The sequence below is a fragment of the Apium graveolens genome, chromosome 10 (genome assembly GCF_009905375.1).
Source record: "Apium graveolens cultivar Ventura chromosome 10, ASM990537v1, whole genome shotgun sequence".
Taxonomy (NCBI): Eukaryota; Viridiplantae; Streptophyta; class Magnoliopsida; order Apiales; family Apiaceae; genus Apium; species Apium graveolens.
Window position 1 is genome coordinate 120,454,205 of NC_133656.1, and position 16,525 is coordinate 120,470,729.

Sequence of the window (16,525 nt, forward strand, 5' to 3'; positions counted from 1 at the left end):
TTATCACTGTGAGAATTACTTATGACACAACAGACATGTAGAATCTCACATTGGATCTGTCCAGCACCATGTACATATACATCTGCCTGTGTTTTTGACTTTAGTATCACTATACCTATGATCAATGAGATGTGATCATCAGTCAACAAATACACCAGTCTTAATGCATTATTATTGTCCCTTTATAATAATACTCGACTAGGGACCTTTAGGAATATTGATATTATTCTCATAATCTCATTTCTAAGTCACGTACTTAGAGATATAGAATTGCATATCATATTCCAAGGACATTTATTAATCTAACATTTATATCGCAGTAAATTAAGAATTAATAAATTATAAGAGAATAATCGATAGAATATAAACATTAATAATCCTAATGTCTTAAACTAAAATATCATAGTGTTGTTTATAGGGCACAAACTCTAACATATATACCACTCCTAGATGAGAAAACATTAATAAAGTAGAACTAAAAGATAGGAATTTGGCTCAACTTGGATTCAAGCTACTCCGAGAATATGATACAAGACATATATGTCAAAGAAGACTTTCTGATAGTGTGGCATAAAGAAAGAATAAACGTTATATGTGACTAGACGTCAAGGAAAGCATTGCAGTCAATTTCATATGAAAACTTCTTGGAACCAAAATAAATGATAATATGGGTTAGAATATGCTGGAGATGCCACCAGGTTAGTGTATTTTCTTCTAAATAGTAAGAGATTTTCGTGCGGTAAATATACTCGATTGTGATTCAAGGAATATAAGATATGGTGATAAGTTTGTGCGCCAATTATATCCGGTCAAGATTTTCTCACAGATGGACCAGAAGATTAAGGGAACGATTAAAGAGCCTCGAATGCGATTGAAAGCGATTACAAACTAGGTTAATTGAACAAAGAAACATGTGGAAATGAGGTTCAACAACCAGTAACTATTGCAAACGTTCATGAGCACGAATTACTAGAATTAGAAAGAAGAGAAAATTAATATGCATTATGCTGATCCTTTTGGAACAGTAAAATAGGCAGGATAAGTGTAAGTGGGTTGGGTTAACCGTCACTTATATAGTAAGATCATAGGGTGTTTATACGTGTATATTTGGGAAAAGTAATCTAGCTCCATTATATATAAAATAGAGGCTTGAGTTGAGTTATATGAGTAACTAATAAAATATGATGTCAGTAAGAGGCTGTTGAGTAATGATTGATGTTGCGAGTAAAAGTTTATGAGAAAGTTGTAAGATTGAGGGATCAACCTGAGAAAATGGAGGTGAATACTTAAATGCATCATTATCTGATCCTTAGTGTGATTCTGAGGACAAAATCCTTTTAAGGGGGGAAGGATGTAATATCCGGGATATAGCGTGTAATTATTTTTATCAATAAATAATTATTATGCGATTTTTGTTGAATTATCTGATGATTGGTATGGATATTTAGATGTTTATATGTGATAAAATGTGAGTATGTTAATTTTACTATGTCCAGAATAAAATATAGATAATTATGGTATTTTTCTGGTAATTTTTTAATGCTATATGATTTTATAATGATTTATTAATTTATTAATTATTTTCTGAATAATTACAAAACAATTTTATAAAACCGGGAATCGTCCAACTTCAACCGTTTTTGCATTTTTGCATTTTTATAACCTGAAACTCTTCGGAAATCTCCTTCCTAACCTAATCTGATAATTCTGGACATTTTCTGTGTTTTGACTTTTTCAATCCGGATTACGGTTTGACCCGTACGGGTCCGGGCGCAAAATTTTCGGTACGATAATCATTTCGATAAATCTACAAAACCCGTATTCTCGAAAGATGGGATATTATTACATTATTTTCATATAAAGTGTTTTATTAGAAGCTCGGTTGTGATAATTATCTAATACGGGTACCAAATCAGATCGTTTTTGCAGTTACTTAGCAGCTAAGTAACTTATTTATCGATCCAACACGATCCAAAGCGTACTAATATTCCATAAATATAAATAGCCGATACTGTACATTATTTTATACAGAAAAAAACTATTATACTGTAAAAATTTATAATTATCCAGAGAAACGAACTGCGTTCTTCGTGGTCTTCGCAATCAAATGAGAATTTGAAGACGTTATTGGAATCTGATGGAGGCGTATGAATAATGAAAATGAAACTCTCGACGAGACAATCGTATCCGTATCAATATCATCATATAAGGTTGTATATTTATCAATTTCATATTTTCATTTTTTTATTTATTTAAATTTAAATTCGGTTTCTGATTTAGAAGGATTGTTTGATTGTTTGGATGATTGATTATGATTGTAGAAGTCTTAAGGATCATTTACATATGTGATTTGCTTGATTTGGTTTAGTAAATAGCAAAAATAAGTTTTTGAGTTTTACAAGATTTTCAAATCGATTTTTCAGATTATACCGGTGTTCTTGATTGTTGTGGATGTGATGGATAGATTTCTGGTGAACATAGCTTTGTTTTGATACTTAGATCGTTGAATATAGTTTACGATTGACTAACTTCAGTTTTTCCGAGTTATTCATCGGAAAACTTGAACTTTTGGCCGGGGATCACAATCCCGACGGTGTTTGTGTCCACTGAGTTGATATAACTGATGTAGGAGGGTAATACAAGCGTTCTGGGTTCAAAAACTCGTGGAAATGAAGTATAACGACTCGTGTAATCTTTTTGAATTATTTAATTGTGCAATTATGGGAGTTATTAAATAAATGAAATATGTGTGTTAGTTTTGACCGCTATGTGTTGTTTGATGATTATCCATATGGGATTTATAGTGTACCGGGTTGTCCGCGCGATTAATTATGGAGTTGTATTGGATTGTTTTCATTTTCAAAAGTGGATTTGGTGCAAATTTATTTGCATAAATATTGGGAATGTTTCTAAAATTATTTTTATGATTTTATAATTATAATAATTATTTTTAGGATTTTATAAAATTGAGAAATCAATATTTTATTAATTACTTATCTTTAAATAATTTTCTGAATGCTTTTATTTGTAAAATCCATATTTAATTTTAGAATTCTTCAAAAATTATGAAACTCATATTTATTTAAGTTTGGAATATTCCGAGAATTTTAAAATTATTTTGGAAATTTTCGGGATTAATTTCATGCACTCATTGTTTCGCTTCATTGATAAAAGCTAATATAAAGTGCATTTTAAAAATTATTTTAAAATTTTAAAATTCATGTTTTTATTAACTTCGGGATATTTGTAACATTTTAAGACTGTTTTCGTAAATTTCTGAATTTATTTAAAATACAGCTCGATTCGTTAATTTCGAAATGGGGATACGAATTGCATTTCAAAAATGTTTTAAAAATTACGAAAGTTTTATTTTATTAGTTTCGGGATTTTTAGAAAATTTTAAGACTATTCTCGTAAAATTCTGAATTCGTTTCAAGGGCAATTTAATTCGTTATATTGTAAATCTCGAATTAAAAATTGGATTGTCAGAAAGGACAGGACACGTGTCTTATGTTTGCAGCAAATACATGGCAGCTGTTTACATATCAATTACCAGATAACATCAATTGTTCTCATCCTTTTTATCGAATCATCTCTTAATTCCCTGGAGTCTCTCTAATTTTCTCGATTATTCCCCCTCTTTTGTTCTTCTCGGTTCGCTGTTGTTTCCCTATTCCTTCAGTGATCTCGCCGTTGGTCCTTGTTGTTCCGACGACCTCTTATTCCGGCAAGTTGCCGCCGCTCCGGCCTGGTGACTGTCTTGGGCGATGCTGTGTACCTGTTTTGTTTACCAGTTATAGTCGGGAACCTAAAAGTGGACGATGGACTAAAGATAACCTAGTGATCAGTTGACGAGCTCAATAGAGTTTCAACAGAAAGACCTGAGTGTTGAAGTCGAATCCAATGGAAGCTAGTGGTTGGAAGTTAGAACCTGAGCAGCAGAGTCGGCTCAGAGTTGATCAGTAATAGTTGTAAAGCCTTGTAAGGCAAGTATTTCTGAACTTTTCTTCAAGACATATTACCAATGTTTTCGGACTGTTTCATAACATGTTGCTATTACTAAACATAACTCATGTTTTATAATGCAAGTGTTTTAAACTACTTACCCTTGAACCCTGATTCTTTCTTGATATTGAGTCGTAAGCCTTATTCTTTATAAACCATCCTTTGTTGATCCTCAGATATCAAATCACACCAATATGATACTACTCCCCAAAGGTATAACTACCAAACACCAAACACTGAAACAAAATTGTTTGAAAACACAGAAAATTTTATACTGCAACCATTCTTTATAACATCAAAGAACTATACCTTGAAAAATCATTTCTGACCTAATGCTGGATGCTGGTACAAATTGAAAACCATTTCTTATACATCCCTGAAATCCACTTGAGATATCCATAAGCTTCCTTATACTTTTATTCAAGTGTTTAACTATCGTTGATTATGAACTTGTTTTATTGAATTATATCGTTTATCATATTGAACTGCTTTAGGATTGGATAGTTTTTATATATATGGACCAGATTCGTGGTCAGACCATACCAATGGTCAAGTTAGGCCAATGTGTATCTTGGATCCAGTAATTAGAGCAGTGTTGTGTGCTTGCTCGGGGTTAGTGCGTGACTGATCAGCAGCCTAACCTTGGTTTTTTAAAAAAAAAACTTAAAATGAATATCCAATTCTAATGATTAGTTAACAAGGAACTTGATTCTTCTGAATCATTCTATTTGAACATTGCTTAACCTCAGTTATCACTATTATGACTTGCTGAGCTAGTTAGCTCACCCTTGCAATTCTTTTATATATTTTACAGTGAAAAGAATATGGATGATAGTGAAGTTCCTCAGTCCAAAGTGCGGGCTAAGGTTCCAGTTGAGTTGAATCGAGCTAACAGAAGCTTCATGCGGTATTGAGATAGTCAGATTGTAAGAATGATTTTATTATCAATTGTAAGTTAAATTAGTTGGGATTTGGTACGTTGTAATAAAGGTTAAGATTGTGGCTTGTTTTCATACTTTAACCTGTTGCGATCCGTGGTTATGTAAAGCAGGGTCATTGCAAATAATATTTTTTATTCAGATTTATATAATATATATGTGTTGTGGACCCCAAACTTCTGACCCGGGTTTGGAGGGTGCCACAGGTTGGTATTAGAGCTACAGGTTATAAGTCACTGAAACAAGTTTAGATTGTCGGGATTGGGTAGAGGGTTAGGATTAGGAATAGGAAATAGAAAGATAAGATGTTGTGAGATTGAGTGCGATGGTATAGTAGGTCTCCGGCATGGTTCGTGTTGTGATTCGGGATTCTTAGATTGCGATGTGATTTCCAGACAACGGCAATGGCGGATCTTGATTTCCCGGTGTCATTTGATCATTTGGAGCTTTTCATTTGAGGATCGTCATCTTCTTTCATATTGGATTTGTACCTTGTTCCTCCACCAACATTAATGGTACTACCTTCTGTTATAACGATTGCACTTCTTCAAGCTATTTTACGTTACTTCTCCACCTCTTGATATGAGATCACCTATTCAAGAATTTCTATCTGTGTATTCTTATTTCACTGGACATTCGGTTGTGAGCGTATCTCTTTAGTTTACCCTACATCCTGTTTTATATCCCCATTTTAGAACTTGTCCTATGAAACGATTGTACCTACGAGGATGGATTCGAGAGTTGCAGTAAATGGTGAGCGCTTGAGTTATAAATAGAGGTGAGACGAAGTTTAGAAAGGAGATTTAAGTGTTTCAGAGGATAGTTGTTATCGGGTTAAAAGAAGCCCTTAATGACTAAGCCACCCGTGAATAAGTATGGGATGAACCAGGTGAATTTTGAAAGAGTAAGAGAGAAAAGTATAAACTTGGGATTTTTGTGAAATTAAATGACGATGATATGATAAATGCGATATGTAAAGTAGTAATGTGATGTGATACAAGCAAACTTTGTTCTATGAAATAGACTTATTGACTATCAGATAGCCTGTTTTACTTAACTACTGCAACGGTAATGTTGGGAATATTACCAATATGGAAGCTTTGACGTGAATCTATGAATAAGATAACATGCAACGACAATTGAAGTTTTCGTCGATTAAGGAAGGCAAATGGACCCGATGAAGAAGAAAAGGTAGATTGGAGTGAACGAACTTTTATGTAATTATTTCTTTAATATGGTACCTTGTTATAGGTCGGAAAGACAATAACCAACTCATATAGTGAGGACAACCAGAGGTGTAATTATCAAGATTTTCAAAAAATTTAACAAATTTTCGAAAAAGATTTTTCCTCACAAAATTTCTAAAAGTCTTTTTGAATAAAATAAGTTTAAAACCTTGGTTGTCAAGTTACTACTTGAGTTTCTTGTTTGTTAAAAGACCTGGATTATCTAGAAGGATGTTGTTTCAGACTCAGTATTGTTAACTCGGAGAACGAGGTAACCTGTGATTATGAAGAAGTGGGTGCAAGTATTGTCTGATAGGATTAACAACAGAACCCGCGTACGGAGTAACTAGTCATCCAATTACTGGGATTATCAAAGTTCGAAGAATTCATTAATTAAACGGAAGCCTGGGCATGACCGAAGAAGATTGGGAAAATTTCCAGACTTTTCTAAAGGAAGAATATTATTAATAAAATGATCGTTATGTTGAATGACTTATGGTTATTCCAAATTAAAAAGAGGAAACTCAAGGTTATTTGATAAGAACGCCATTATGATCGAATTGTTAAAGTATTATACGTGTAGGTGCGACGTTACAGACGCGAGACTTGACAAGTAAGAATCTACCATAATGCTTAGTTGCGAAGGTATTTTAGCATACTTCTAAAGTTGTTATATGATATAATTGGGAAATGATCGAGCAAGCTCGAAAGATGAGTACAAGTGAAATGTGGGTTGTGATTAACGGTATCATTCTCATCCTCAACATTACAGCGTATATTCCTTTTTAATTCCTAAAAATGTATGAACTTCTTTTCTTAATTCTTTATGATGATATCAAAAAGAAAGATATTCCATTCCTTTCAAATTTATTGGTTCCCCTCGAATTTTGCTTTCTGATTGGGACAAACAGTGTTATGGTGAGACACTTTGTCAGAATGACAAAAAGTCGGGTGGGACGCCACATAATCATGTGCTGTATGCCATATGGTATGAAAGACTGGCCATCTTAAGTATCAATGTGGTTGTCTCATTCATATTCAAATCCTTATTTCTTCTTTCTTTTCAACTCTAATTTTGTTGGACTTTGAATTCTTCTAGTCGTTTCGTTGTACTGTCGTTCTATGCAAAAGGTTTTCAAACAGAAATCAACGTATCCTGAATTAAGCGGACGAAATTCCATCTACGTCTTATGCATGGGAAGGAAATAAGGGCACCTGGCAAGGATTGCAAATTACTAGTCCCAATGAAGAATCCAGTAAGAATCAAGGGAATCTACTCCAATAAGGAATATGTTTTCGAGAACGAGAATACGCGATTTTCCGGTGAAATATGTTGTACAGAATACGGACGTGGTGATATGAATGATCAAGGTGAATACCTTATGCGTTAAAGTATTAAAAGATGTGAGAACAATTTGATTGTTTAGCTCCCAAGGTTTTGTTGATAAGATGAATTACCCTGTTGAATTAATAAGATTGTGATTAAAGGACTAGCAAGTCAAGAACGTGTAGTTGTTAAATAAGTGAGTACCAATGGTGAAATCGAGATTCCTGGAAATAAGTTGTGTAGAGTTAATATCCTAGATAATAAGAGGATTTGATATTATTCTAAGGAATAGATTGTCTACTAAAGCGTGATGTCCAGACAGACCGTCGTGACGAAAAGATAATTCTGAGGAGGCCAAACAAGAAGGTGGGGAGGTTCAGAAGATGAAAGAAGGTAACGAATTTGTTAATGATAATTACGGTGATCAAGATAGGAGCCTTACGGTGATTATGGAATACCTAAACGTCGGAAGCAAACAAAGTATGAAGATTTCATAGTAATTAAGGAGTTTCAAGATATGTTTTTGGATGAGTTATCAACATTTCCTTCGGATATAGAAATTGAGTTCGTGACTGATTTAGCACCTGAAATGAAGCCAGTGTCCAAGGCCCCGCACATAATGGCGCTAGTTAAAGTGAAGGAGTTAGCAAAGTGAATGCAAGAAATGTTAGAAGAAGAAGCAATTAGACCTAGGGTACCCCATAAGGTGCACCGGTATTAAATGATAATAAGAAAGATGGAAGTATGTAAGTATGCGTCAACTAGCAAGAGCTCAACAAGTTTACTATCAAGAGCAAGTATCTGTTACCTTAACCCAATGATTTGTTTGATCAAACGAAGGAAGCAAAGTACTTTTATAAGACTGATTTAAGACTTGGTATTTCACCAATTGAAGATTAAACCTATAGATATATCAAAGATAATTTTCAGAACCAAGTATTGTTCTCGTATTGTCATTTGGATTAACCAATATACCAGTGATATTAAACCTATGGACATAATCTTTAAGGAATGTCTGGATAAGTTGTAATTGTGTTACTTAAAGTCAATGGAGGACCATGCAAAGTATTTAATGACAACGGAGGAGTCGGAGAAGAAAAAAAAAAGATGTATGTAAAGTTGCAAGGTGAAAGTTTTGATGATAGAAAGCGTAAATAATTAGTGAGGAGAAGATTAGAGGGGATCCAATAGAAATTAAAGTCACCATGAATAAAGAAAGGCTAAAAGCACCAACAAAAATAAGAAGTTTTACCATGGACCGGCTATACTGAAAATTTGTACAAGGTTTCTTGAAAATTGCAATACCTTTGATAAAGCTGATTAGGAAAAGCAATAAGTGAGTATGAAATGGAGAAGGGTAAAGAAAGTTTTGTAGAGTTAAATGAAGGAATGGTTATAGTATTGGCTGTATCACTTTGAAGATATCAAGGAGATTTGGTAGGTTATAGTGATGCTTCTCATAAGGGAGTAGGATGTGTGTTGATGCGGCATAAAAAAAGTTATTGTATATGCACCCAGACAACCGAAATCTTATGAGCAGAAGTATCATACTCATCATTAGGGCTAACAGTAATAATATTTGTTTTGAAAAATGGGGAGACATGATATGTATGAAGAAAGGTGTAAGAGCTACGAACCATAAGAGTTTAAAGTAAGTATTCATGAGAAAAACAAATGTAGTGGCAAACGATAAACAAAAATGAGAGAACAAACATAGAGACTATACCAGAAAGATTAACTATAGGATTCTCGAAGTTGGAATTGGAAGCTAAAGTTCATAATCCAAAAGGAAGAAAAATGGATAGTGTGACCTTTCAGTTGAAATTGTGAAGGGAAAGATAAAATGTCAAGAGAAGATAATGGATCATGATATTAGTAGTTAGAAAAAGGAAATTTATGTGCCCAGGAAAACGATCACGGTATCTTCAGATTTTCTTCCAGCACTTGGATGCTACCAGTAGAAGAATTAAGAAATAAGATTCCACATGGAATTCACAATATTAAGTATTTAATTAGTGAAGGGACGCCAAGATATATGGAAATTTAAAGAAAATAGTGATAACCAAGTATAAGAAGGAAATTTCAAGATAAATCAGGAGGTGTTGGACATGTCAAAGAGTTAAGACGAAGTATTGGAAAGCCTAGTGGATAAGGCAGACCCAGGAAGTGACTTTACAAGAGGTGAATCGTGAAGTGGGAGTTTAGCAAAACAACGAATAAGAATAAGTGACCCCTATAAAGAATTAGTTTCCTACGAGACCTAATTCAAGCAATATATTATATCTCGAGGATTAACCTAAGATCCAACCTGAGAAAATATCGGAGATTACCATTAAAGTGAGTTAAGAGCATTGCAAGCTCTGGTAATATTATGTGAAATGAGGAGTGTATCAGGTGGCTATAAGGAATTAAGGAACGTGGTGTATAAGGAGTACTTGGAAAAGCAAACTGTATTTATTGACAACATCCTCAGCTACCCAAGGAATAAGAAAGTCTGCGTGGGATGCCCAAGGATTTTTCTCCAAAGATCAGCAGGAAAGCAACTATATGCTGAGTCTTCAAGAATGAAATTTTGACTAAGGTTAATAAAAGATTTTGAATTAATCCATTAACAACCACCCAAGCAAAACCGTATGGTAACAGATGTTTTAGGCCGACAGAAAGGATTGGATATAATTAAGACCACCAAGGAGTTAATAAACGAATTGGACAGAGTGAAATCTGAAGTTCAAATATTTAAAAATAATAATACATGAAAATATGAGATTACTTTTCAGCCTTAACTGATGAAAAAGAGTAAGAGATGTTCAAATGTTTAGAAATCAAGTTAAAAATGAGCACCGCCTATTATCCTTAAACGGAAAAGTCAAAGTACGAAAGTGATTCAGGAACTGTAAGATATATTGAGAGATCAAGTTTTTAAGAAAATATTGGAATGATTATTTATCATCGATGTCAGCTTTGGAATGCTACTTTACCAAGCTTCATGCGAACGCGAGTGTAAGTTCCCATTTTTTTTATCGAGATAAAGTGAGAGAAAGGAAGTTGTTAAATTCTAAAGTTAATTCTACACACCAAGAGCGTGGTTTTATTGGTTAAAACAGCTCAGAGTAGACAAGGAAAGAAGACGAAATTGTATTGAGAGAAAGTATGAGTATAGAAATAGGACCAGTAGTGTTAGTAAAAGTGTCGTCTTGAAAGAGATTGGATAAGTTTGAGTAGCAGGGACAAGCTAAGTCCTAAAATTTGTGAACCCTTCGAGGTATTGATAAATATAGATAAAGTCGTTCATAAATGATATGACCGTCACACCCGTGTGTACACCTAATGTATTTTACTTGGCAATATTAAAGTGATAAGTATTGGGTTTGAATTAAGTGATTGATCAGGAGCCAATGGGGCTCTTGTCCAAGTTGTTCTGCATATAGTGATCAATCCAAATTCTTGATCGTCAAAGGCAAATCCTTGGAAATGAGTGTATACCTGTTGTGAGTACGTTTGAACTCTCGAGTAGAAGGGTCTACTTAGAAATTAGAGTCAGATATACTTGACAAATATCCTCACTTGTGTAACTAGACCAGATTTTGAGGACAGAATCTTTTTAAGGGGAGAAGGATATAACGACTCGTATAATCTTTTTGAATTATTTAATTGTGCAATTATGGGAGTTATTAAATAAATGAAATATGTGTGTTGGTTTTGACCGCTATGTGTTGTTTGATGATTATCCATATGGAATTTATAGTGTACCGGGGTGTCCGCGCGATTAATTATGGAGTTGTATTGGATTGTTTTCATTTTCAAAAGTGGATTTGGTGCAAATTTATTTGCATAAATATTGGGAATGTTTCTAAAATTGTTTTTATGATTTTATAATTATAATAATTATTTTTAGGATTTTATAAAATTGAGAAATCAATATTTTATTAATTACTTATCTTTAAATGATTTTCTGAATGCTTTTATTTGTAAAATCCATATTTAATTTTAGAATTCTTCAAAAATTATGAAACTCATATTTATTTAAGTTTGGAATATTCTGAGAATTTTAAAATTATTTTGGAAATTTTTGGGATTAATTTCATGCGCTCGTAGTTCCGCTTCATTGATAAAAGCGAATATAAAGTGCATTTTAAAAATTATTTTAAAATTTCAAAATTCATGTTTTTATTAACTTCGGGATATTTGTAACATTTTAAGACTGTTTTCGTAAATTTCTGAATTTATTTAAAATACAGCTCGATTCGTTATTTTCGAAATGGGGATACGAATTGCATTTCAAAAATGTTTTAAAAATTACGAAAGTTTTATTTTATTAGTTTCGGGATTTTTAGAAAATTTTAAGACTATTCTCGTAAAATTCTGAATTCGTTTCAAGGGCAATTTAATTCGTTATATTGTAAATCTCGAATTAAAAATTGGATTTTCAGAAAGGACAGGACACGTGTCTTATGTTTGCAGCAAATACATGGCAGCTGTTTACACATCAATTACCAGATAACATCAATTGTTCTCATCCTTTTTATCGAATCATCTCTTAATTCCCTGGAGTCTCTCTAATTTTCTCGATTATTCCCCCTCTTTTGTTCTTCTCGGTTCGCTGTTGTTTCCCTATTTCTTCAGTGATCTCGTTGTTGGTCCTTGTTGTTCCGACGACCTCTTATTCCGGCAAGTTGCCGCCGCTCCGGCCTGGTGACTGTCTTGGGCGATGCTGTGTACCTGTTTTGTTTACCAGTTATAGTCGGGAACCTAAAAGTGGACGATGGACTAAAGATAACCTAGTGATCAGTTGACGAGCTCAATAGAGTTTCAACAGAAAGACCTGAGTGTTGAAGTCGAATCCAATGGAAGCTAGTGGTTGGACGTTAGAACCTGAGCAGCAGAGTCGGCTCAGAGTTGATCAGCAATAGTTGTAAAGCCTTGTAAGGCAAGTATTTCTGAACTTTTATTCAAGAATATTACCAATGTTTTCAGACTGTTTCATAACATGTTGCTATTACTAAACATAACTCCTGTTTTATAATGCAAGTGTTTTAAACTACTTACCCTTGAACCCTGATTATTTCTTGATATTGAGCCGTAAGCCTTATTCTTTATAAACCATCCTTTGTTGATCCTCAGATATCAAATCACACCAATATGATACTACTCCTCAAAGGTATAACTACCAAACACCAAACACTGAAACAAAATTGTTTGAAAACACAGAAACTTTTATACTGCAACCATTTTTTATAACATCAAATAACTATACCTTGAAAAATCATTTCTGACCTAATGCTGGATGCTGGTACAAATTGAAAACCATTTCTTATACATACCCTGAAATCCACTTGAGATATCCATAAGCTTCCTTATACTTTTATTCAAGTGTTTAACTATCGTTGATTATGAACTTGTTTTATTGAATTATATCGTTTATCATATTGAACTGCTTTAGGATTGGATATTTTTTATATATATGGACCAGATTCGTGGTCAGACCATACCAATGGTCAAGTTAGGCCAATGTGTGCCTTGGATCCAGTAATTAGAGCAGTGATGTGTGCTTGCTCGGGGTTAGTGCGTGACTGATCAGCAGCCTAAAATTGGTTTTTTAAAAAAAAACTTAAAATGAATATCAAATTCTAATGATTAGTTAAAAAGGAACTTGATTCTTCTGAATCATTCTATTTGAACATTGCTTAACCTCAGTTATCACTATTATGACTTGTTGAGCTAGTTAGCTCACCCTTGCGATTCTTTTATATATTTTACAGTGAAAAGAATATGGATGATAGTGAAGTTCCTCAGTCCAAAGTGCGGGCTAAGGTTCCAGTTGAGTTGAATCTAGCTAACAGAAGCTTCATGCGGTATTGAGATAGTCAGATTGTAAGAATGATTTTATTATCAATTGTAAGTTAAATTAGTTGGGATTTGGTACGTTGTAATAAAGGTTAAGATTTTGGCTTATTTTCATACTTTAACCTGTTGCGATCCGTGGTTATGTAAAGCAGGGTCATTGCAAATAATATTTCTTATTCAGATTTATATATTGTATTTGTGTTGTGGACCCCAAACTTCTGACCCGGGTTTGGAGGGTGCCACATGAAGCATTTTGATGGAGAATTGGGGTAGCCGGAATCGGGAAAGACCCGTCGGATTCTGGGTTCTTCCCCAGTTTCCAGTGAGTTCTTCACCGACCCGATTGGTTTCTTGACGACCTGTTTAGGTTCAAGATTCAACCCGGGTTCGATCCTCCCGGTCTGTATTCCCACTTCAGAAAATTGTTTCTAAATTTTATTTTTAGATTTAATTCAAAAATTCATTAATTAATTTCTAAAATTCAATTTTTTTATTCTAAAAATACTTTTTTTAATTATTTAAAAATTCAGAAATAAATTTGAATTATTTAATTAATTAATTTTAGTTAATAGTTAATTATTCAATTGGTCAATTAGTTTAAATATTAATTGATTAATTGGTTTAATTAGTTATTAATTAATTTTAATTGATTATATAATTAGATTTAATTATTTCTTTTGATTTAAAAACTCTAGAAAATGGTTTCAAGCTTCAAATATTATTTTAAATTATTTTTCAAAGCTCGATAATTATTATTAAATAATTTTAAAGTCAGATTCGGGTGTTCGAACCCTATTATTTAATTATAAAATGATTCAGAGACCCGTTTTAATTCCGAAAAATATTCAAAAATTCATATTAAATACCTGGAAAATCATTTTGACCCCGAAACTTCTTTGAAAAATTATTTTGATCGAATATATTGCGTGCTATGTGCTACGTGCTATCTGATTGATGTGTTATATGCCTATGTGGTTATTGTTTGACGGTTTTTACTGTAACTTTCAATCCGTAAATCGGATTTGGGTAAAACGAAGGGTAGATAAAAGTTTATGACGTCTATGTGACGATTAGAATAATATGAGATTGAATATTGATAGATACTTGTGATGCCTAGCAGAGTAAGTGATGCATAGAAAAGAAAGCCAGTGATCAGTAAATAGAACTAAAGCATAGAAAAAGAAAGCAAGTGATCGATGAATAGAAGCAAGGCATAGAAAAAGAAGGAAAGTGATTGATGCGTAGAGCTTTTAAATGAGTATAAGTTAGAAATCATCTGTGATAAGGCAAGTACTTATGAACCTTCTTCAAGATATATTATAAATATTTTCGAACTTTCTCATAACATGTTGCTAGTATTCCAAATAAATCTTGTTTTATATTGCAAGCGCTTTAAACTATTCAACCTTGAACCCTGATCATATCATTGAACTTGAGCTGTAAGCCTTATTTCTTGTAAACCACCAAGGGTTGATTTTCCAGATATTAAACCATACAAATATGATACTACTCCACAAATACATACCCACCATAAACAAAATACTGAAACAGAATTACTAGAGCATACAAAAACTGATATACCCTATATTACCCTATATCATCAATGATCTAAACCCTGGTTTATCATTGAATCATTGTTCATCAGATACTTGATTCTTCATCAAGCTTGAAGCCGTTCTTCGTATTTACACCTTGATATACCCTAGTGATACCTATAAAATAGTTTATGCTTTGAGATAAATGTTTTATCAATGTTAATTATGATTCTGCTTTATTGAATTACAATGGTTATTATATTAAATCATTTTAGAATTGGATGGTTTTATAAATATGGACCAGATTCGTGGTCAGACCAGATTCGTGGTCATATTAAGCCAAAGCGTGCCTTGGATCCAGTATAGAGAGCATAGTTGTATGCCCTGCTCGGGGTTAGTGCGTGACTGATCAGCAGTCTAACCTTGGTTTTTTAAAATGAAAAGTGAATTTCCAATTATAATCATTGCTTATCCAGAAACTTGATTCTTCTGAATCATTTCAATTGATCATTGTTTAACCTCAGTTATTGCTATTATGACTTGCTGAGCTAGTTAGCTCACTCTTGCAAACCTTTATATGTTTTCAATAGTTGAAAATGAAATTGTTGGTAACGAGGATTCCCAGTCCAGTATGCGAGCGAGGATTCCAGGTTAAGTTAGAGCGAGCTAGCAGGAGATTTAAATTATAGATGAGTTATGCAAGATTATAAGAATGATACCATTATCAGTTGTAAGTTGAACTAGTTGGGATTCGGTACGATGTAATAAAAGTTAAGGTTGTGGCTTATTTTCATACTTTAACCTTTTACGATCCATGGTTGTGTAAAGAAGGGTAAATGCATATAATATTTTATATACAGGTTTATATTTTGTGTGTGTGTGTGTGTATTGTGAGCCCCAAACTTCTGACCCGGGTTTGGAGAGCGTCAAAGTATTTGCTTGAGCTACCACTCCAGCTTTCTTAGCTTTCTTATTTGGACAGTCCTTGCTCTAATGAACAACCTGTCCACAAGACCAACATGGTTTATTTGCCTTTGATTTGTTAGCCTTGTTCTTGTCAGATTTAGTGTTAGCCTTCTTATTGACTACCTTTCTTTTTTGTCCTACACTCAGTACATTCACCTTCAAGCTCCCATGTTAAGCAGGCATCACATGTCCTTGTTTGGACTTATGCTGCTCCTGCACAGAGATGTCCAACATAAAGTTACTCCATGAGATTTCTCCTTTCCGTCTTTTTAGGGAGAGAGCAAACTATTCCCAAGACTTAGGGAGCTTTTCAATCACTGACATAACCCGAAACTTCTCAGGCAAGACCATTCCGGACTCACCCAAAGCATTAACCAACATCTCAAACTCATGAACTTGTTCAGTCATGGATTTTCCATCCACCAACTTGAACTCAAGGAACCTAGCCACAAAATACTTCTCAAGTCCTTGAGAATCAGTACTGTGGGTTTGGTCCAGCTTATCCCATAAGAACTTTGCAGTATAGGCATCTGATGAATAAACATCGAACAAGGTATTCGCCAAGGCTGTCAAAATGGTTGCCCTAGCCACCACATCCTTCTCAACCCATAAAGTATAAGCCTTAACATATTCAGTCTTCTCTTGATCCAGCATAAGAGGATCATACTACACCACTGGCCATAG